At 39.9% G+C, this 24,711-nt stretch overlaps 1 protein-coding gene and 2 pseudogenes across 3 annotated transcripts in view; 2 read left to right on the forward strand and 1 right to left on the reverse strand.

Moving 5' to 3' along the window:
• Positions 1–24,711, reverse strand: part of Ptpn9 (protein tyrosine phosphatase non-receptor type 9) — a 78,474-nt gene that overhangs the window by 40,403 nt on the left and 13,360 nt on the right. The window lies entirely within an intron of this gene.
• On the forward strand, positions 2,339–2,512 carry LOC141419363 (U2 spliceosomal RNA; annotated as a pseudogene).
• LOC141419294 (5S ribosomal RNA) lies at positions 9,406–9,514 on the forward strand (annotated as a pseudogene).

Below are 24,711 nucleotides of genomic sequence, written 5' to 3' on the forward strand. Positions count from 1 at the left end.
CCATTCTGTCTCTTCCATCCAGAAACCTCTCTCAGCTCTTATTGCTTCAAAAAGCATAAGAGCAGCTTACTATGTGACCATGAACAAGGTTACACTCCCTTCTTCACTAACTTTTCACTTGAAAAATAAGGGGCAAAAGGGTAAAGAGACTTGGCAACAAGTCCCACCTGGCAAATACAATCCAAATTGCTATATACTGTTTAAACAACTAAAACTAGAATTCTAGGCAAGTCAGCAATAGCCCACAACAGAACATCGAATTCATCACCCAATTTCTAAGAAAGGACAAAGGAACTCAATAGACCATAGAAAAGTCAAAGAGGCCTGAGGCTGCACCTGAGCTTTGGAGGTTCCCACCAAGGCAACACAACTTATACCAATGGAAAAGGAGAGAACCAGCAAAGCCAATGAGGCACAGGGCATGAGAGCCAAGACATAAAATAAAATAAAAGTGTTCCCAAGATCACACTGGTCCAGAACCAGGTGAAGCCAGACCAGAGAAACAAACCCCAGAGAAGGCAACAGAACAAACTTAGAATGCTCCCCGCAAAAAAACAGTTTGAGCTGCTTCTGTGGAGAGAGCAGCCAGCATCAGAATGAGAAAAGACAGAAGGGAAAAGAAGCAGGCACAGAAAGATCCCAGAAACAAAACTCTTGTCAGTCAGGAACATCTCCAGTAAACTGGTTTTTAGTGAACATATATTATCTTTTAAATCAGATTCTCTGATGTTGGTTGAAGAATAAAGGACCAGAATAATAGAACAAACTTTTAACACTGCTTAGCTGAATATATAATGTTTCTAATTAAAAACAAAAAAACAAAAAAACCTAACAGATATATCAATGTACAGGTAGGAAGGGGAAATCTCAAATGATCAGGAGGCTGCATGAGCTTATCATACATCCAAGAGGTAAGATGAGTTTTGTTTTTCATAAAGAAACTATGCTGTATTGAGAGAGGTACACAGGTAACCATGGCTTAGTAAGAGCTTTGCACACGTCCTCCAAAGTACATCTTGCCTTCCTATTTATTTATTTATATTTTTGCGGTACTGGGGTTTGAACTCAGAGTCTTGTGCTTGCTAGGCAGGTGCTCTTCCACTTGAACCACACCTCCAGCCCTTTGTCTTCCTTTTTAATAAACTCAGTTGCTCCAAAGTTCTTAATGTCCTATAGCTCCAAAGAGCTGTTGCTTTGAGCTGACCTCTGTCCCCCTGCTGGTCAGGATGTTATTCTTGGCCTTAAGCATAGAACAGTTCCTCCTGGTTTGGCTTGAACAAGCCCTTGCATGAAGAGTCCAATGTACTGTAAACAGTAATGTGATATTTACAGATTCAAATACACACTTACACTACCTGCTCTGTTCAGCCTTAGATTCACCCTCCTGCATCCCACCCCTGTGGTACAAGAGATGACTCTCTGAAAGAAGTCAGAAAGAATGGTTACATCTTCAACAGTCTTCCTCTCTACACAGCTAATCAGATTTCTCTATCTGTTTACACATGGATTCAGTATAACCACCAAGTGTACATTTAATTTGTAGTTCAGTTATCAGAAAAACAAGTTCCAGCAACTTTAATGAGCAGTGTACACTTCAGAAGGGACAACTGAAATTCTTTAAATTAATATTCATTGTATTTCCTAGTGAAAAAAAGAATGGGTCAAAGATGAGTCACAGTTTAGAAAGTATTTCAATTCAAGGTCAATGGTGTGAATCTACCTAGGCTTATAAGGAGCCACAAGTTGTTAATACCTGGCAGCTAAGAACTGGTCATAGTTCAAACAGCTTTGGGAAAAGGTATGAATTGATGTACAGAAAAACTAAAATGCCATTTACAATCTCTTTAACCAGCTTTTCCAGTAAGAGAAAGATTTGTTCTGGCATAGTTGAAGGCTCAGTATAATTACATACTTCTTCCATAATTATGTTTAAATAAACAAAAGCAAGTTTTCAAACTATGGCCAACAGGCCAAAGATACCAAAGAACCTACTATAAAACAGCTGAGAAGTCTGTCAATTAAGCAGGCTACACTCTGGACACCATATACTGGTGTTAACATAATGGAATCACAGAGAATAAAACCAACAACATAGTCTTCATGTCACACCAAACTCCCAAGAACAGTTACAATTTAGAGATAAGCTTTGGGCAAAAGGCTAACCACCTAAAAGGTGAAGAAAAATGTGCTGGCACTCTCAGTTGCACAAGCAGTACCTTAAACCCTATGATCCAGGACAACCTGGGAGAGTAGAGCCCGACCCATAAGAAACCTGTTCCTCACATATGAATAATAAAAGAAAAATGGAAAAAAAAAAAAAAAAAAGAAACCTGTTCCTGTGGCTTCTCAGCCTTTTGGCTAAGATCAAGTGTAGTATCCATTCTTATCAGTTTAATATCTGATACATCCTCTATCAAAAGACAATACATTAAATGGGTTCTTGGAGCAGGGAGATGGAATAGGAATTTTTGTCCACTCCACACATCTGCATTGCAGGAACAATATACCCCCTCCTACAAAAAATAAAGAAAAAGAAACCTGTTCCTGAAATAAACAGAAAACTTTTGTCTTAGATTGGTGGAGTGACTCATGTGGCAGAGCACTTACCTGGCAATCATGAGGCCCTGAGTTCAAACCCCAGTCCCAGCAAAAAAAGAATGAGAACTTCTGTCTCCATCAGCCACTTACCAATCAAGGAAAATCTAGTGTGGGCTTGGAAATCAGAAGAACCCATCCTGTCATTCACTGCTGTATTATCTGGACAAGTCATTTAACCTCTCTGACCCTCAATTTCTCATTTGAAAAGATAAGGCTGAATAAGGCAAAGGTTAAGAAAGCATCCACTGCTGTACTGGGCATGTTGTGGTCTCTGAGTGGATAATGGATAACTATTCACTCTTTTTCCTTTTTCTAAGGGTTTTGTTTGTTTGTTTGTTTGTTTTTTGTGGTACTGAAGTTTGAACTCAGGGCTTTGCATTTACAAGGCAGGCACTTAACACAAGCTATGCCTCTAGCCCTTCTAAATGTGAAATGTTAATCATTTCACACAAAAACATCTTTTGACAGAATTCCTTAGAATTATGCACCCTCTGTTGTTTCCCATTAGCCAGTATCAATTCAGCCCCTACTCCATTTTAGCCAAAATGGATAAAATATGTATTTATTTATTTATGTTTATATTTCTTTTGAGGCAGCACTGAGGTTTGAACTCAGAGCCTTACACTTGCTAGGCAGGTGCTCTTACCACTTGAGTCACTCTGCCAGCCTTTTTTGTGTTGCGTAGCTTTGAAATAGGGTCTCACAAGCTATTTGCCCAGGCTGGCTTCAAACCTCAACCCTGATTTTCTGATTTATCATGTTATGAAACAAAGAAATTTGCAGAAGAAGACGGCAGAACAGGAGAGCCATTATCCCATCATCAGGTGCTTTTATCTTTTACTTATTTATTGGTTGTTTTTCAGTGCTACATATTGAACCCAGGGACTTCACATAAGCAAGTACTCTATCACTGAGCTACACCTCTATCTCTCATCTTTTTAATGATTTAAAAATTAAAGTTAGGCCAGGAAAAGTGGCTCATACCTGTAACCCCAAATACTGAGTAGGTGGAGATTAGGAGGTCACAGTACGAGGCCAGACTGGGCAAAAAGCAAAACTCTATCTCGACAAATAAGCCAAGTATGGTGATGCACGCCTGTCATCCCAGCTACACAAGAAGCATAGGTTAGAAGACTGAGATTCAAGGCTGGCTCTGAACAACAACAAAAAAAAATACCAGATTGTATTTGAAAAATAACCTGACACAGAGGACTGGAGGTATAGCTCAAATGGCAGAGTGCCTGTCTCATAAGCACAAAGCCCTAAGTTCAAACCTCAGTACTGAAAAAAAAAACTAAAGTGAAAAGAAGCCACACATAGTAGCATATGCCTATAATTTCAGCACTCAGAAAACTGAGGCTAAAGGATCATGAGTTTGAAGCCAGACTGGGCCAATGAGACCCTATCTCTAAATAAATTACATGATCCCATATAAACACAAAAAGGACAGAAAGGAAAGGAAAGGAAACTTAGGCTTGAGGGAAGGAGAGAGAAGACTACACTGGTCTACACTGTTCTAGTTCAGAGAATCAATTCCTCTCTGACAACTTCCATGACTTAGCAATAGTATTCTCCTTCAAGGCCACTGAACCCTAGAGATCCAGAGTCACAGTCTGTCAAGTATCTGCTGAATACAGATTCTGCTAAGTAGCACAGACAATATAGGGAGAGAAATGTTCTGAGTTTATAACCAATTAAATATGGAGACAGAGATATCACTATAAGTGGTAAGTTCTGGGACAGATCTATGAGCGGATAGCTATAGGATTCAAATTCTCTCTAGGGGGAGCATTTTTCTTTAGAGGAACACCTTGAAGGATAAGTAGTAATCTTCCAGGCAAAGAAAAGCATTCTAGTCAGAGAAAGCAAAATGTGTAAAGGAAGTCATAAGAGAACATCACAACAGAAAGGTGGGAGATAAGAGAACAGGGGTAAGCCAGGAGGGAAGACTCTTATCTGCTGTACTCCAAATTGGAAAATGATCCCATAAACATGGGGTCAACACTCTTTTAAGCAAAGAAATGAGATGACTAGTTTGGTTCTCTTCTCTCCTGGAAAAAATGACTATAGGATGAAGCCAGACTGGAAGGGGAAAAAGATCTAACAGCAGGGACATAAGTTCCCTGAGAACAAGGATCATCTTTCCTTATTCACCTAGTTGCTAGTACTGTCTGGAACAAAACAATCAATGAATGAACTGCAAGAGACCAAAGAACATTAACATCTTAAGAGCACACAAAGGAGAAAGAACCAAGAACTTTTTAAGATTTACTTTTAAAAATACTAGTGAGTGCCAGGCACCAGTGGCTGACTCCTGTAAACCTAGCTACTTAAAAGGCTGAGATTGGGAGGATGGAAGTCTGAAGCCAGGCAAACAGTTTACAAGACCCTATCTCCCAATAACCAGAACAAAATGGACTGGAGATGTGGCTTGAAAGGTACAGCGCCTGCTTTTTAAGCACAAAGCCCTGAGTTCAAACCCAAGTCCCACCAAAAAACAAAATACTAGTGAGTGACCGTTGAGTTTTTTATTGTTGTTGTTTTGTGGTACTGGGGGTCAAACACAGAGCCCCGTGCATGCTGTATCTCCAGCCCAAGTGAGTGACCACTGAAAATCAAAGAAATAGAAATTTAAAAACAAGTAAGAGGAGGTTAGTGGCTTAGGTAAGTGGTAGAGGGCTTGCCTAAAACACTGGAGGCCCTGAATTGAATCTCCAGCAAACACACACAAACACACACACACACACACACACAAAGTTGTCAAATACCTCTCTTTAAAAAAAAAAAAAAAGACTTAATAGACTTTTACACCATATTCTACCAAATCTTCATGGTAGCCCCAGGGTACTCGGAAAGCAGGTATTGGGAAGATCGCAGTTTTGAGGTCAGCCTGGGCAAGGAAGCCACCTCAACCAATAAAGCTGGGTGTGCTGGTGTGCACCTGTCATACCCACTACAAGGAAATCATAAACAAGAGGATCAAGGTCAAGGTCCAGGCCAATTGGGGCATCAACAAAAGAACCTACTCAAAAAATATCTAATGTAGGGAAGAGGATGAATGAAAGAGATGAAGGTGAGGGAATATGGTTAATAGGCCTCATATAAATATACAAAATAGAACAATGAAACCTCTTGCAATCTAACCAATATATAATGTAAGCCTATTTGGAATTGTCACTATGAATCCCTCGTACGACAACCATAGCCTAATAAAAATTTTTTTAAATACCTAATACTCCTCACTACTTGGGAGGCTGAGATCGGGGGAATAGCAATTCGGGGCCAGCCCAAGCAAATAGTTCACAAGACCCCATTTCTAAAATAACCAGAGCAAAAGAGACAGAGGCACAGCCCAAACAGTAGAAAGCCTGCTTTGCAACTGCAAAAGCCCTGAGTTCAAACCCCAGTCCCACCAAAAAAATAATGCGAAAAAGGGCTGGGCGCAAGTCGTAGAGTGCCTGCCTACCAAGCCAAAGCCCTGAATTTGAATCCCAGTGCCACCAAAATATAATAATTTTTTGCAGATCCTCAGCACCACAAAAAAAGAATACCATCGATATCAGATTGACAAAATTAAAGTAATTAACATACAGTATTATGTATGTTAACATACATAATTATAATGTTATGTATGTTATGTTATGTATGTTAATAAGTAATTAACATACAGTATTATTACAGTAATTGACAACAGTATAGGGAAAAGGGTGTTTTCACACAGTAATTCATACTAATTTCACTACTTCTATTCAATATAGTACTGGAAGTCAGAGCAATGAGACAAGAAAAAGAAAAGGCATCCAAACTGGAAAGGAAAAGAGTAAAATTATCTTTTACAGATAATATAATCTTGTATGTAGAAAACAAAGTTTTTTGGTTTGGTTTTTGGTGGTACTAGGGTTTGAATCTATAGCCTCACACTTGCTAGGCAGGCACTATCCCATTTGAACCACTCCACCAGCACACACACACACAAAAAAGTTACAATAAGCAAATTTACCAAATTTTCAAGATACAAAGTCAACCAACAAAAATTAGCTGCATTTCTATACTCAACCTGAAAATGAAATTACAAAGGCTACTTATTTAGGTTTCAAAAGAGAAAGAACAGGAGCAGAAGGGGACAGGTATGAATAATTAAGCCACCTTGGTCAAACTCCAATCTAGTTGGTTATTATTGCAATCCTGGTTCTGCAAGGTGACTGGAGAATTCCTTACTGCGTGAGGGAGCAACCCAGTTCCCAGGAGATGACTGCACCTGCATGGGGGGCAGCCTCAGGTCCTGTAATGCCTCATGGGCAATTGCTCCCACTTAGGAAGTGGTCTCATCATGGGTTATCTGTCCATAAGGCTTCGCTGTTCATGGACTCCAAGGTGACTACAGGTTTAGGGATAATGACTGCAGACTTCTAGGTAGGTGCCTTTTCAAGGGTCTGGAACAGGATGTTGTAAAAGCTGACAGTGAAATATCTTAGTTATTCTTATCTTGGTGCCTTCAGCTTAAAAGGGGGTTGAGAACAGTTATTACCAGTTTTTGAACAGATGCTCCTTGAGTGATTAACATGCCTACAAGCTGAGGTGAGCAGGAATCTGACCTAAAGAAGACAGATATGAAATGAAGCAGAGACCACCAGGAGTTTATACCGCTTTTAGTTACCTTACAAGCTCAATGAACAGTCTGCTTTTTAGCAAAAGTTGATTCTAAGTACCTGCTATAATTTCCATTTAAAATAGCATCAAAATGAATAAAATACTTAGGAATTAACTTAACCAAGGAGATGAAAGACTTGAGCAATGAAAACTATAAAACACAGCTGAAATAAACTAAAGATCTAAATAACTGGAAATGCAGCCAATATTCATGGATTTTTTTTAGCAGTATTGAGGTTTGAACTCAAGGCCTCATATTTGCTAGGCAGGTGTTCTACCATGTGAGTCACACTCCCAGCCCTTTTGCTACCTTAGTTATTTTTTGGATAGAATCTCATATTTTTGCCCAGGGGAATGGCCTCAGACTGTGATCACCCTACCTATTCACCCCCTGTAGCTAGGATTATAGATAGGCACCATTACATCCAGCTTGCTGGCTGAAATGAGGAGGGGTCTCACTAACTTTTCGCCCAGGATGGCCTTGAACTGCCAGCCTCCCGATTTCTGCCTCCAGAACAGCTCGGATTACAGGTATAAACCACCATGCCCAAAAGGAAGATTTAATATTCTGTGTGCATGTGTGTGTGCGTGCATGTGTGTGTATGTGTGTGTGTGTAGTCTGAACTCAGGGCTTCACATGTGCAAAGCAGATACTCTACCACTTAAGCCATATTTTCAGTCCATTTTGTGTTCTGGTTATTTTTGGAGATGGAGTCTCTCATACTATTTGAGTTGGCTTCAAACCAGGATCATCCTGATCTGTCTCCTACGCAGCTAAGATTACAGGCATGAGCCACCAGTGCCCAGCTGGAAAATTTAATATTCTTAAGATCTCAGACTATCCAAAGCAACCTACAGATTCAATACAATCCCTATCAAATACCAATCATATTTTTTGCAGAAACAGAAAAACCTCTCTGAAAATTCATATGGAATCTTAAGGAATCATGAATAGCCAAAATAATCTTGAAAAGAACAAAGCTGGAGGATTCATACTTTCTGATTTCCAAATTTGCTATAAGGCTACAGGCAGCAATCAGAACATGTAGTACTAAAAAAGAAAAAAACATGTGGTACTGGCATAAAGACATACAGCCCAATAGAATGGAATAGAACCCAGAAATGAAACCTCTGATATATGGTCAAATGACTTTTTTTTTTAACATTTCATGTTTTTGTTTTAATATGAAGGGATTTTCTGTGATAATTCCACACATACATACATACAGTGTACTGTGAACACATTCACCCTCCATTACATTCTCACTCCCCTGCCTCCCTGTTCCCTCAAGTGACCTTTGACAAGAACACCAAAACCATTCAATGGTAGAAGCATAGTCTGCAATCAATGGTGCTGGGAAAAGTGGATATCAACATGCAAAAGAACTAAGTTGGACTCTTACTTAACATCATATACAGAAATTAATTCAAAATGGATCAGAGATCTAAACTTACACTCTAAAGTTGTAGAACTCTCAGGTATGGACTCATATGCCTGTAATCCCAGGACCTGGGAGGTGAGGCAAGAGGATTATGAGTTTGAGTCCAACCTGGGCTACATAGTGAGTTGACCAGCCTGAGCTACAGGGTAAAGCCCTATCTCAAAACAAAAAACCTACAAAGACTTGAAGAAAACTGCAGGCAAATGCTTCACAGCACTAGATTTTATGGTGACTTAGCTGTAACAACAAAAGCATAGGCAATTAAAGAAGAAAATAGACAAGCTGTACTTACCAAAGCTTTAGTTTGTTGGAATGGCTGGGAGGTGGCTGTTTTGTTTTGGGAGGTACTAGAGTTTGAACTCAGGACTTCACGCCTGCTAGGCAGAGGGACTCTCTCTACAACTTGAGTCATTCTGCCAGCCTTTTCTTGTGTTGGGTCTTTTTCGGATAGGGACTTGCAAACTGTTTGCCCAGGCTGGCCTCGAACTGCGATCCTCCTGGTCTCTGCCTCCCAGGTAGCTAGGGTTACAGGCATGAGCCACCAGCACCCAGAGTTTGTTGTATTTTGAGACAGGATCTCACTATTGCAGCTTAGGCTGGCCTTGAATTTAGGATGTTCCTGCATCCAAATCCTGAGTGCTGGAATTACAGGCATGGTCCCCTCCACACACAGGTCATAAAAGTTTTAAAAGTTTCTACATTTAAAGACACTGTAGTCTACGGCCATACCACCCTGAACGCGTCTGATCTCGGAAGCTAAGCAGGGTCGGGCCTGGTTAGTACTTAGATGGGAGACCGCCTGGGAATACCGGGTGCTGTAGGCTTTTGCTCTTCCCTCCCTCGCTGCTCCTTTTGGCCTCCGGGACATCACCACCCCGACCCATCGCCACCACCACCAGCGACCCCTTCCCCGCCACCCCGTCAGACCCACGGCTCCTACCTCACAGACACGCCCCCGAATCCTCTCCCCTCCCTCCCCCAAAAAAAAAGACACTGTAACAGAACTGGAATGTAGCTCAGTAGTAGAGCACTTAACTACCATGAGTGAGACCCTAGGTTCCATCGCCAACACTGTCAAAAAAAAAAAAGTTGTGCCAATACTTGTACATTGTGTATGTATTTAATACCACTGAACTACATACTCAAGGGTTGGTTAAGATGGTGGCTGTGCAATGTGTTTTTACCATGATATATATATACATATTTTATATTCACACATACAAACATGATGCTGATTTGCAAAATGGTGTACCAAGAAACCTTTCGTCCTTTTTCTATATTTTTATATTTACTATTTTTCTTCTAGAAAAAAAGAAAATGGTAATACATACATGAATTTCAATTAAATCTGAAATAATTCTATTGGCATATTTAAATTATTAGTAGTATTAAATTATACTATAAATCACTATTGCCACTAAGAACTTTTTTAAAATATAAAAAAACTTTCAATAAGCATGAAATTTTCTAATCATAAAACGTATGTTGAAAATTAGAACTAAATCTGTGTGGCCACCTCTAATTATAATTGATGCTCATCTTAAAGGCAAAAACTGACTCCTTTTTCTTTTTCTTTTTTTTCCTGGTGGTACTGGGATTTGAACTTAGGGCCTCACTCTTGCTGAGCAAACACTGTACCTCTTGAGCCCATCCCTAACCCTTTTTTGCTTCAGTTATTTTTCAGATAGGAGCTTGTGTTTTTATCCAGGCTGGCCTGGATCTTGATCCTGCTACCTACCCCTCCTGCACAGCTGGAATTACTATGCTGGGATTAGAGTGATTATGCCCAATCACTCCCAGCATACTGGCTGAGATGGGGTCCTCTTGCCTAGGCTGGATTGGCACCAAGATCCTCCAGAACTCCAATTCCCAAGTAGCTAGGATTACAGGCATAAGCTTGGCTGTATCACTTAGGTTTTTTTAAGGTAAAAACTTAATTTTTTTCATTAAAAATGAGCATATCACTAAGAAGAACCAGTGGCTCATGCTGTAATCCTAGCTACTCAGGAGACAGATCAGGAGGATCAAGGCAAAGCCAGCCCAGGCAGATAATTTGAGAGACCCTATCTTGGGAAAAAAAAAAAAAAAAAAAAACCACAAAAATAAGGGTGGTGGAGTGGCTCAAGTGGTAGAGCACCTGCCTAGCAATTGTGAGGCCATGAGTTCAAACCCCAGTACCACAAAAAAAAAAAAAAAAACCATACCAATGATTAACCAAGTAACCAAATAAAGAATGTTGTTAACATTTAGTGATTTATCTATCATCTGCTTTTCTAGTCTGCCTACAGCTGTGGTCAGTTCCTGGGTAATTCTTATAGCAGCTGAAAAATATGAACAGAAAAAAGGAACAGAGGTAGGGATGCACTTAATATTTTTAAATATATACAATGCACTCAAGTCTAGATCCTTTCTACTCACTTTTTCCTTCATTATCCATACTTGTTTCCTCTATTTCCAAGGACCAAACTATTTTAAAGTCAATGTCACTTTTTTTTTTTTGTGGCGTTATGGGGGTTTTGAATTCAGGGCCTCTTACTTGTTAGGTAGGTGCTCTACCATTTGAGTTACTCCACCAGCCCTTTTTGTGTTATTTTTGAGATAAGGTTTCACAAACTATTTGCCTGGACTGGCTTTGAACTGTGATCCTCCTGATCTGTGCCTTTGGAATACCTCAAATTACAGGCATGAGCCATCAAGAGCTTTGTTTCCTTTTTTGTGTGTTTTTTTTTTTTTTTCTTCACCTTCTCTTTGTGTCTTTTTTTTTTAATCACGCCTTGTGCAGAACATAGCTGTGAGAAATTCTACACTTCACTCTTCCTAATAAATAAAGCATCACACACAATTCATAAGTTCATATATGTAAATGGTAAATATTCCTACCTTCCAGTAGTTCCCTAATTAAGTAATTTAATTATGAAAGAAGGACTACTCCTAGCAATCTGAATAACAGCATTTTGGCAACTCACAACCAACTGCTTAAAGCAACATCCACTATAGAACCTTGCATAGTCAGTATTCAAAATTTTTCTTACTTTAAAGATAACACACTCTCAGGGCTCTATTCTGGTATTAATAATATGTTACAAGGTAGAAAATCTCCATTCTTTCACCCATTATGAGACCAACTGAACTTCAAAATCAAAGCCCCACAAATCCCATCAGAAATGCTAAGGCCAAATGACCATGAAGAAAGGCCTAATCTACGCTCCTAATGAAACCAAAGGAAATGATTCTGAAATTCAGAGCTCTCTCATTTATTACATCAAGCATTGTGCAAGAAGCAAAGAAGGAAAAAAGGGTAACTACTATTAAAGAATTCAAGCAGACTGGGAACAGAACAGCAGGAAACCAAGGGCTGCCCAAGTGAGACTCCCTATAAGAGTCCAAAGCTTCAGGCAACACTGAAAGGGCCAGAGTCAACTGAGCTATTAAACATAAAAAGCTCCCCAGTGTTAATGACTTCCTACCAACAGAAGGAAAAGGCTAGAGTTTACCACCACTCTACCAGCCAAGTGTGAAGGCCCCTGGCCAGGAATAGCCTGTCTGCAGTATCTGAGAAGCAGAATTGTGATGTGCCTTTAGAAATGTTAACTTGTCTCCCTTGGTTCATGGTTTCCTTCCATGAATATATAAGAAAGCATCGGTCACCTATTTCAGTAAAGAAGGCACTTCAAAGCCAGGTGTGGTGGATGCCTGTAACCTCAGGACTCAGGAGGCGGAGGCAGGAGGATCCTGGTAGCAACTATTTGTGAAGCATTTAATATTATCAAAGAAGGATCTGTACACACATCATACTCAACAGCCTTGGCAAGCTAAGTCTTATTAACCATATTAAGAAATCAGTGTAATAGAGCTCTTGCCTACAGCATGAACCAGGCTCTGGGTTTGATAGGAGGGTAAGAAGGAGGAAAGGCATCAAAGCTTCAGGGTCATTTAATAAATGACCTGGCTAGGTGTTTGTTTTGGCTTTTTGTTTTGTTTGGCCATACTGGGGTTTGAACTCAGAGACTAATGCTTCCTAGGCAGGTGCTCTACCACTTGAACCACTAGCCCTTTTTTTGTGTTGAGTATTTTTTTTTCATTTATTTATTATCTTTATTACTATTATTATTATTATTGGGAATACACTGTACATTTACCAATGTTCTTAAACTATATCATAGTTGAATTTACCCCCTCCATCATTCTCCTTTATCTCACCTCCTCCCTTTCCTGGAACAGTTTCAACAGGTCCCATTTTTCCATTTTCATATATGAGAACATAGTATTTACACCATATTCACGCTCCTTTCCCTAAACTCTTCCCCTCCCATTGGTGCCAACCCCCAGACAAGACCTATTTTACATTCCTGCTTTCCGTTTTTGAAAACAAACATTTTTGTTTGTGTAAGATAGCTACTGTGACATTTCCATGAATACATGTACTACAACCCAAATTGGCTCATCCCCAGTATTTTTCTCCTTTCTATCTTGTGTTGGATATTTTTGAGATAGGGTCTTCTAAAATTATTTGCCTAGGCTGGCCCTGAATCGAGATCCTACTGATCTCCGCCTCCCAAGTAGCTAGGAGTACAAATGTGAGCCACTGGCACCCTGTTTGACTCAGCTAGTTTTAATATTTGAATCAAAGTCTTTTGAAATCCTACAGTCTTTCCACTACACTTAAAACAGCTCTGAGAAGTATCATTCATACTTATGTCAATATGTATCAGGGAATACTTATGGCAGTGTTTGTCTATGCACAAAATTACCTAAGAAAGTGGTAACAGTCTCAGAAGAGAACCTGATGGCTGGGAGATATTCTCCATTTCCCCTCCTGTACCGGTTTTTTTTTTTTTGAGACAAAGGTTCTCAAAAAGGTTGCCTATACGGGTCTCAAAACTCTTGGGTTCCTCCAGAGTAACTGGGACTATAGACATGCCCCACTGTGCCCAGCTTGCTCCTGTACACTTTTGAGTATACAGGAGCTTTTGAATATGACATTTTACCTATCAAAAAGTAAAACTAAGCATACAATGAATTAACTTTACAGTCTTTAAATAAATTATATATAATAGGCATTTCTTTTTCTGTTTTTTTAATTTTTATTTTTTTGGGTTTTTTAAGACAAGGACTCACTACCCAGCCCTGGCTAGACTGGAAAAAGTTATGTAGCCCAGAAGGTCTCAAATACACAATCCTCCTGCCTCGGCCTCCTGAATGAATGATAGCAATACAGGGATGCACCACCACAATAGGATTACAGATGCAACCTCGCAGAAATTTCTGAACACAGTATTTTTTTGTTGCTTTTTTTTTTTTTTGGCAGTACTGGGATTTGAAATCAGGGCCTCATGCTTACTAGGCAGGTGTTCTACCACTTGAGCCACTCCATCAGGCCTGAACATAATATTTTTTAAAGAATTTTAAACAAAGCCACCAAGTAATATTTGTCGTTAGTCTTAATTTCAAGGCCAAAAGAAATGTATTAAAGAGCTCTGCAAAGGGGTAAAGGATTATAGTGTTTTTATGAACCTCTAATCATACATAGGGACCCTTCACAGTACTACAGGAAGTGTGTCACTCACTTTTCCACTAGAGTCATTTGCCAACATGTTTACCAAACACAAGTGAGCATCCCTCCCTCTCAGACTTAAAAACCACTCTCCAGCAAAAGATATACCCCCAAAGGCAGATATACCCCCAAAGGCAAAAGAGGAACTAATCCAACAAGAAAACAAGGAAGTGCCACAGGTGGCTCACATCTATAGTCCTAGCTACTTGGGAGGCTAAGACTGGAAGGAGTTCAGGTCCGAGGCCAGCCCAGGCAAGTAGTTTGACAGACCCCCATCTCCAAAATAACCACAGCAAAATGGACTGGAAGTGTGGCTCAGGTGGCATAGTGCCTGCCTGGCAAGGTTGAGGCTGAGTTCAAACCCAAATACCATCAAAAAAAAAAAAAGTTCTGGTGAAATGGCTCAAGGTGTAGGCCCTGAACCACAAAAAAATTAATTAAGATAATCAGGGCAAAATAGACCAGCTTAAGCAGCAGAGTGCCTGCTTTGCAAATGTGAAGCTCTGAGTTCAAATCCCAATCCCAAACACGGAAGGAAGGGAGGGAGGGAGGGAGGAAAGGAGGAAGGGAGGAAGGAAGGAAGGAAGGAAGGAAGACAAAACAGGAAGTAAACAACTTTAAATTGTCAAAGATAAAAATCATGCTAAGAGGTTCAGGGGCAGAAGAACGTAACACAGAAGCAAAACACAGGGTAACAAAAAAAAAAAAAAGTGGAAAATAAATAGGAAGAATAAACCCATCAGCAACAGCAAAGTCATCCAGGTTCCCAGAGGGAGACAAAAGGGGTAGCTGGTCACTTTCCATACGAAAGGACTTGAAGGCAGCTTGCCAAATGCTACCCATTCCTGCTGGTTAATGAGGGGGTGAACCACTCACCCAGAAGAAACAAGAAAGTCATTCTGGAGAAAAAAACTCTAGGAAGACTTGGTAGACAGACATAGGGGATAAAAAAGGCCTTTAATAATAATTTGTATCTGTTCCAACTGCTAGCTGAGACTTCAGGAAAGAAAGGAGGAATGTGAATGGTGTCAAATTGGGAGTTGGTTTTCCTAATCATGCTGGAACATTCTTCCCCTTCCCATTCTGCCAAACCTGGCTTACTCTTACTTATCCTTCAGGTCAACCTAAATCCCACTGCACCCCATTAATTTTTACTGCCTTCCACTCAGGCACTGTCCACACACAGTGTCCTCTTCCAGGAGACTGTATGCTTGGGGAGGTGCAGGCACCAAGCCTTCCACCATCATAACACATTTAACACCAGGCACAGGGTCTGACACTATTCTGATAAGTTAGTGTGTGAACAATCATGGACTCCTGGCCTACTGAAAGAGAACTATTCATAAAGAGTAGGAAGAACATGCTTGAACACTCGCCAATCTGATTACAAGAACTTAAAACTGAAAAGAGAGGAGAGAAAAAAATTTCTGGATAAAAATGGGAAAGCTACCAGGAATGACATGGAAGAAAAACAATGGAAGAGATAACAATTCACAGAAGAAAATACCTGGGAATTAAACTGCCAATATCTTAACTTCAGACACCTGTAATAAACACATACAAAATAAGAGTAAAATTATGGATTTATAACATAAATACATGAACCCTACCCATGGAAATCTGAGTTTGGTGGATTTGTGAATACTGCAGACCAAGGGATGGGCAAATCTCATTCCAACCTTTTTTTTTTTTTTCTTCCAGTGCTGGGGATGGAATCCAGGGCCTTATGCATGCTAGGCAAGTGCTCTATCACTTGAGCCACTCTGCCAGCCCTAGAGCTTATACTTTAATTAGAGACCAATGTAAAAATAATTATGAATTAGTACTATAAATGCTGTGATCATTAGCTCATCCCCATGGGATGAGGAGAAGGTTGGTGAAAACTTCCTAAAGGAGAATTTAGTTGGGTCTTGAGGAATTAACACATTTTAACTATTTTAGCAAAAAAGGAAGGTTTAGAGAAGGTATTGTTTCAAATTCAAGGCAGTTTACATGAGGATGTAGAGGTATAAACATATGGACCTATGGGCCAGTTTTTTTTTCCCCCATACTAGGATTTGAACTCAGGGCCTACACCTTGAGCCACTCTGCAAGCCCTTTTTTGTGATGGGTTTTTTTGAGATAGGGTCTCACAAACTATTCACCCATGCTGGCTTCAAACTGATATCCTCCTGACCTCTGGCTCCTGAGCAGCTAGAATTACAGGCATTGAACCACCAGTATCAGGCTATACGCTGGCATTTTTTAAAAGAAATCCTCAGCTGGGAGCCAATGGGTGGCTCAACACCTGTAATCCTAGCTGCTCAAAAGGTAGAGATCAGGAGGATCCCAATTAGAGGCTGGCCTTGACAAACAGTTTGTCAGACCCCATTTCCAAAATAACCAGAGCAAAACAGACTAGAGATGTGGCTCAAGTCTGTTCCCTGTTCAAACCCTAGTCCCACCACAAAAAAAAAAAAAAAAAAAAGAAACCCTCAAAAGTGAGATTGTGACAATCAATTACGTATAAAACATTCTAATTTCAATTTTAAAAAGGAGACAAGAGACTAATATGATGGTTGAAGAACATTCCCCATAGATGAGAATAGATGTCTAAGGATATATAGCTCAGTGGTAGAGAACTTTCCCAGCAAGTACAAGGCTAGCCTAGGTTCACCTCCAGCATGCTCCTCCATAAACATATGTACACACACATACGCACAAAAACAGAACACAGTAAACAAGATAAGAAAGGTGGTTCTAACATAAAGGAAAGCCACAGCCTAGAGTGAGCCAGCTCCTGTTAATAAAGCAAATGATAAAAAAAGGTGTTGCAAGAGCTGACTACATAGATCAGCTCCTACTTCTTTCATTTCTCTATCAGTAAATACAATTGCAAACTTCAAGAAGGGAAAAACAAGCCGTACGGGACGAGAACTGAAGCTCAAAACAATACAGGCCCCTAAGTATTCCAAATTAGGTCAAGCTCCAGACTTGCAGAATTTAACAATCCTGAGAATTCTGTGGGTGCCTGAAGACCTTATTGTAGATCTTACAGATGAGCAAGGTGCCAAAGTCTAGGGAGGAGTAAGTGTGATCCTAATTCTTAAGAGGGGGAATCTAACTCCCAGTCCCTGACAACATTAACATCAATCCTTGGTAAATGGCACAAGTGGCAGAAGTGAGCTCATCTCTCTTTCACATCTACACACTCAGTCCTATGTGGATCTTTTTCTTTTTCTTTTTTTTGGACAGGTCTCACTATTGCCTAGACTAGCCTTGAACTCCTAGGTTCAAGCAATCCGCTGGCCTCAGCCTTCCAAGTAGCTTATACTTACCTCATTTACTTCTCATAATAACTATATAGGCACATACTACCATCCTAGATTTGGCTTCTTTTTTTTAAAGGTGAGTTTTAACTTTTGGAAAAGGGGTAGTGAGCTATATACGATGGTGCAGACCTATAATCTCAGCACTCAGGAGTATCAGACAGGAAAACTGGAGAGTACAAGGCCAGACTGGGCTAAATAGTGAGAAGAAAGGAGGGAAGGAAAGAGGGGGAGAGGGAAGGAAGAGGGAGGGTGGGAGAGAGTAATCAGCAGAAGCAATTCACTAAAAACAACTATTTCAAGGCCAGATACCTGTGGCTCATGCCTGTAATCCTAGCTACTCAGGAGGACTGTTGTTTGAGGTCAGCCTGGGCAAAATGAAAGTGAGCCCCTATCTCAAAAATATCCAACACAAAAAAGGTATAGCAGAGTGATCTCAAGTGGCCCTGAGTCAAACCCCAATACTGCAAAAACAAAACCAAACAAAATAAATACAAGACTTAAACAACAAGAAATAAAAGGATACTCAAAGTATGGCAACACCAATACCACCTAGGAGTTTATCAGAAACACAGAATACTAATCCTAAACACCTTAAACCTGAGGGAATCAAACTCTGCCTTTGAACATGATCCCAAGGTGATTCTTATATATAAAATCTGAAAATGACTAATACATAGCAGATTTCAGTAAGACACATTTCAGCCACACATTTAATGAGTATTTCTTATCTTTGGGCAGTAAGACTTTCTTCTAATTCAAGAATTATACACATATGCCAGACAAAATGTTAAACAGTGACATATTTATTTCTCAATAATCCTACAAAGTATGTATTACCTGTATTTTATAGAGATTAATGCAGGCTGAATATTCTTTATCCAAAATACTTGGGACAAGAACAGTTTCACATTTCAGTGTTTTGGATTTCAGAATATTTGTATAGATACTACCAGTTGAAAATCCTTAATGTGAAAATCCAAAATTGGGAGCTCTATTGTTTTAGTTTGGGATTTTGGAGCATTTCAGAGTTGGATTTTCAGATTAGGGATGCATAACCTGCAGTAGGAAAGATTAAATAACATATCTGCCAGGCACTTAAATAAATTAAATATTAATTTATTTAATCCTTCGAGCAACCCTCCAATGGTAGGGTATGATTATTACCTGTATTTTGCATATGACTAAACTGAGACAGAGAGAGAGGTTAAGCAACTCACCCATAACCACAGAAATTTATTGTATAGTTCTTTAATTTTTTTGGTTTATTTGTTTGAGATAACTTCTCACTATGTAGCACAGGCTGACTTGAACTGTCAATTCTCCTGCCTCAACCTCCCAAGTGCCGTGGTTACGGCAGTGCACCACCATGCCTAGCACTTGCTTTAGTTCAAAACTTTCTATGCCAAAGTGTGCTGCCATGGTGGAGCATATGACAATGACAGGTAACAGTTAAGACATGAGTGATGAATTATGTGAAAGGAGCCCTAAAATGGAGAATCCTTGGTTCAGTGAGTATATGCTGACAGCCTTGTATTTGTTCTCATTCTCTCTCATGTTCTCTCTCTCTCTCTCTCAGGCTCTATGGCTTTCTTTTCTTACATGCTGCAAGTAAACTTTTCTAGATTGAGGCGTCTGGCTCCACATCCTTGTGAAACACCTGGATATGACTGACAGGAAGAAGGCCTGTACAAAATTGGTTAGGACAGGCCAAACACTGCCAGATCTTCCTCAAGATTAACCTTGCTCTGGAATGCAGATGCATCATCTATGGCCTCCGCAGCTGGTTCCAAGTAAAGAAAGAAGCTTGAATCTAATCAGTCAAGTAGGTCTATGCTGACTGAGAGTTGCATTTTACCCATTACCATGTCATTATAATCTCCATGGAACTTTGAAATGTCCCCCCCTGTGCATTTTTCTTAGGTGGTCATGGGAAATGGCATACAGGGTGATTCTTGAGTGATTCCTGAGACACCATAATTTTCACAACTTTGATGTCAATCACTCCCTGTAAACTAGTCCTAAACTTCAATAAAAGTCTGAATGGGAATGGATGTCATCATCACTCTCAACCTCTCTTTCTGAGATGATCCATCTTGACCTCTGAAAGTGGCTTTATTCTAACAAATTTTGGTTTAAACTTGGGGACTCATGCTGGCTAGGCAGGTGCTCTACCAGTTAAGTCACCCTCCAACCCTTTTTGCTTTAGTTATTATTCTTACAGGATCTCAAATGTATGTCTGGCCAGCTTAGACCACAGTCCTCTTATTTATGCTTCCAACATAGCTGGGATGACAGGAGTATACCCCCACCTCCAGGTTACTGGTTGAAATGGGATTTCACTAACTTTTTGCCCAGGCTGACTTTGAACAGTGATCCTACTGATCTCTGCCTCCTGAGTAGCTGGGATTATAGGCATGAGCCACCACACTCTACTTAAACTTTACAATTCTTTTTTTTTTTTTTTTGGCTGCACTGGGGTTTGAACTCAGGGCCTCACACTTGCTAGGCAGGCACTCTTACTGCTTGAGCCACTCCACCAACCCTTTTCTGTGATGATTTTGCTGGGGGCCGGCTTCGAACAGCCAGTCTCCCAATCCTGAGTAGCTAGGATTATAGGGGTAAACCATCAGTGCCTAGCTAAACTTTACAATTGTTAAACTTCATGCCAGGCAAAGCCAGCCAGGGCAAACAGTTCCGCAAGACCCCCTCTCAAAAAACCCTTCACAAAAATAGGGCTGGTGGAGTGGCTCAAGGTGAAAGCCCTGAGTTTAAGCCCCAATACAGCAAAAAAAAAAAAAGAACTTTGCTATTACTCTCACATTTCATGTCTTGCCTAAAATCATCTTTCACCAGATGCAAGAATCAAGATGGCTGCCCTGACCCTCCGTAACAATGACCCTGGTGCAAACAATAAATAATCACACCCAAATATAACCTAAAAGGAAAACAGTAAGAACTAGGGGAAGGGTGTTAAAGCAATACCCTGGAAGGACAAAGACAAAAAGACTAGTGTTTACTGAATGCCTATAGTAGGTTGAGCCATGACTCAAGCTTTTACAGCCACATTTTATTCAACCTTCCAGCAGGCCCACTTGTAAATATTAAGAAATTTCAAATATGAGGAAACATGGATCCAGAGAAATTAAGGACGTTGCAAGGTCACACTGCTTATGACGGTACAACCAAGATTTCAAAACCAGGTCTGACTCTAAAGTCATGCTCTCTTTTTATTTACTCTGCATCGAACCCTGTCCCAGTCCCACTGCAAGGGGGAGCAATGAGCACATTACAAAGCAGTGTCCAAAACAAGGTCTATCAGACTTAATACTGATTTCAGTTCTGAGAACTAAACTTTAAGGCAAATTAGAACTGGTCCCACAACAGACTCAGGTAAGGGCACTGGGTCATGTTGATCACAAAGGAGTGCCTTAGGGGGGAGAAATGACCCAAGCCTTGTATACACATATGAATAAAACAAACAAACAAAAAAAGGAGTGCCTTTAGTTGAGAAGCAAATACATGCTAAAATAGAACACAGATTCAACAGAACAAAACTGGATGAACTGTGGGTTAGAATGATATTCAAAAGGAACACGTTTTGTTGCTGTTGTTTTGTGGTGCTGGGGACTGAACCACAGGCCTCATGCATAACCAAACTACTACTTGGCTACACCCCTAGTCCTAACAACAGACTTTGCAATCAAGACAGTCAAGGGTGTAACAGTTTAGAATCCAAACAATTAACTTTTAAGCCTTAATATCCACATATATAAAATAGGAATTCTCTACAGAATTGTTGTAAGAAGTGAGAAATGTAAAATTTGTAAAATTCTTGGAACATAAGGATCAACAAATGGTAGTGAACATAAGGATCTAACAAAATGAAATTTAAGAAAGATACATGCAAGAAAATCAATTTCACTCATTTATTTATCTTTGATGCTAGGGACTAGATTCAGGACCTTGAACATGCTAAGCAAACACTCTAGCACTAGATACATCCCCAAGCAAAGAAAATCAATTTTAGAAGTACTGAACAGAAGTATGTAAGAAAAGACTTAGGGGAACTATAAATATAGCTAGGCCACGGGTTCTATCCCTAACACTGTAAGAAAAAAACAAACAAAAACTTAAGGGATCTTGATTGCCTTGAATCTATGAGTCAACAGTTGGCTAAAACTATCAAAAGTCATTGTGAATTTGGAGCACAGTATGAAGCACAAGTGTCCAAAACAAGCAGGTCTATCACACTTCCTTTGTAATAACTGTTCTCAGTTCTGAATACTAAACTTTATAATATCCCAATGCCTTCTTTTCAACCATGGAGACAGCCTGGTTCCATTTCTATTTCTCAAGTGAATAGAGGCTCTGCTCTTTCTGTGGATGAGAGAAACCATGATAAATGCTAGTCTTTGAAAACTTTGTCTACTGCTTCCCTCCTAGGGAACAGTATAGTCCTAGTCAAGAACCAATTGATTCTTAGAACTTCTATCCAGATCAAACTAGTATTCATTATACCTATTTCCAGAGCCAATTTATAAATCCAAAACGTCCCTTCCTTGAAGTGGGCCTGCATGTCTAAACTCACTTCTTGATGATTCTTTGAGCAACACAATGGCACCCTTGGTAGTCTCTAGGTCATTAGCTCTCAAACTTGGAGAATGCTTTTGTAGGCCTGTTCAAATAGATTACTGGATCTTATCTCCAGAGCTTCTTATTCAGTGGGTCTGGGATGAGATTTAAAAATCTGCAGTGTCAACAAGGTCTCAGGGGATACTGATATGCATATTTTTTTTTCTTTTTTTTTTTTTGTTTTATTATTCATATGTGCATACAATGCTTGGGTCATTTCTCCCACCTGCCCCCACCCCCTCCCTTACCACCCACTCCAACCCCTCCGATATCCGTATTTTAAGGACCATATTTTGAGAACCTCTCCTCTAGATCAACATTCTCAGAACTGTACTGAGAGAAGAGGAGGGGAAGATGCTATACAGAGGGATCTATTTGTGTTACAACAATCAATACTTTGTCCTACAAAGAAAACAATTTTTTGAGATAGGGTCCCTATGTTATCCAGGCTGACCTTGAATTTTTGTTGTTAGGTTTTTGGGGTTTTTTTGGGGTACTGGGGTTTGAACTCAAGGCCTTATGCTTGCTAGGCAGGCGTTCTACCACTTGAGCCACTCCACCAGCCCAACAACCTTGAACTTATGGTCCTCCTGCTTCAGCCTCAGAGTGCCCATCCAACACCGAAATTCTCCTACAGAATAGACCTAAATTGTATCTCACAGGAAAAATATTCAGGTATTTAAAACAGATGACAATTCACAGACTAACAAGGTAGTAAAATGTGATACATTCTGTTACCAATAAATCCTATTTTGTAAGAGATTCTAAATTCAAGAACAGCAGCTAAACTAGAAGTGGAAGTAACACAATTAAAACCTGGAAAGCACTTAAAACAGCACTTGGCCATTTTTAAAATTATAGGAAAAACATAACAGTATTTACCATTTTTGCTATATCTAAGTGTAGAATTCAATGGCATTAATGTATTCACACTGCTGTGTAACAAGGGGAAGGGGAAAGGGAAGGGGAAGGGGAAGGAAGGAAGAAAAAGAAAATGATGATTTTGATGACTAAAGGAAAAAATGGATCCTTTCAATTTTTTTAATGTCTCATAACTTAATTCCATAACAATGCTGGAATTGTTTTACCCACAAACAAAAAAATATTTGGCACTCAGTTCCAAAAATGTCAAGTGATTTCTCTAAAGTATATAGAATCCTAACCTAGGAATGGTTTTTTTTTTTGGTGGGGGGAGGGAGAAAAGGAGGGTTGAAATTTGAACTCATAACTTTGTGTTTACAAAGCAGGTGTTCTACCACTTGAGCCACACCTCCAATCCACTATGGTCTGGTTATTTTGGAGATGGGATGGTCTCTCAAACTATTTGCCCAGGCTGGTCTTGAACTGCCATACTCCTCTCTCAGCCTCCCAAGTAGCTAGGATCACGAGCAGCCGGACTAGAAAGGTTTATTTTTAAACAAAAGTACACTGGAAAATCCTGTATATTTTAACCTTGCAAACCACATCACTTTTAAGTCTCTGACCTAGCGAGAAATACCACTTTCTCTTCATTTTTGGAATTTTCCAGGCATAGAAGATCTAGTCTCCTTAGTAAGGCAAATGGACATTTCCCAAATAAACTTTTATTGAGGTCATGTATTATGTCCATAGTTTTATGTCTTTTAATAACTGTTTCTTCCTTGAAAAGTCTAAGAAAGGAAATTTGGAAATTACAGAAGGTAAAAACTTGTAGGAAGCAGGCATCAGTGGCCTATTCCTGTAATCCTAACTACTTGGGAGGCTGAGATCAGGAGGATCACGATTTGAGGCCAGACAGGGCAAATAATTTGGGAGACCCCAAATCCAAAATAATCAGACCAAAATGGACTGGAGGTGTGGCTCAAGCAGTAGAGTGCCTATTCTGCAAGCATGAAGCCCTGAGTTCAAACCCCAGTCTCTCTTTCTCTCTCTCTCATACACACACACACACACACACACACACACACACACACCCAGCAGGAGGAAAAAAAGCCTTTTTGGAGGGAAAATTTTTCTTCCTCAACTTTTTAATACTTTTTAATACAAGAGTTGAACAAACATCTAGCTTAAGTATAGACAAAAGCATGACAAAGTGAAGAAGCAGTAAACAACTTAAGAAGAAGAGCAATGCCATATGATCCAGCAATATCACTCTTGGAGATATACCCAAAGGAATGTGACACAGTTTACTCCAGAGAAACCTGCACACCCATGTTTATTGCACACTATTCACAATACCCAAGTTATGGAAACAGCCAAGATGCCCCACCACTGACGAATGGATTAAGAAAATGTGGTATCTATACACAATGGAATTCTATGCAGCCATGAAGAAGAATGAAATGTTATCATTCGCTGGTAAATGGATGGAATTGGAGAACATCATTCTGAGTGAGGTTAGCCTGGCCCAAAAGACCAAAAATCGTATGTTCTCCCTCATATGTGGACATTAGATCAAGGGCAAACGCAATAAGGGGATTGGACTTTGATCACATGATGAGGTGAGAGTGCACAAGGGAGGGCTGAGGATAGGCAAGAAACCCCA

Source organism: Castor canadensis, chromosome 19 (genome assembly GCF_047511655.1).
Source record: "Castor canadensis chromosome 19, mCasCan1.hap1v2, whole genome shotgun sequence".
Lineage (NCBI taxonomy): Eukaryota > Metazoa > Chordata > Mammalia > Rodentia > Castoridae > Castor > Castor canadensis.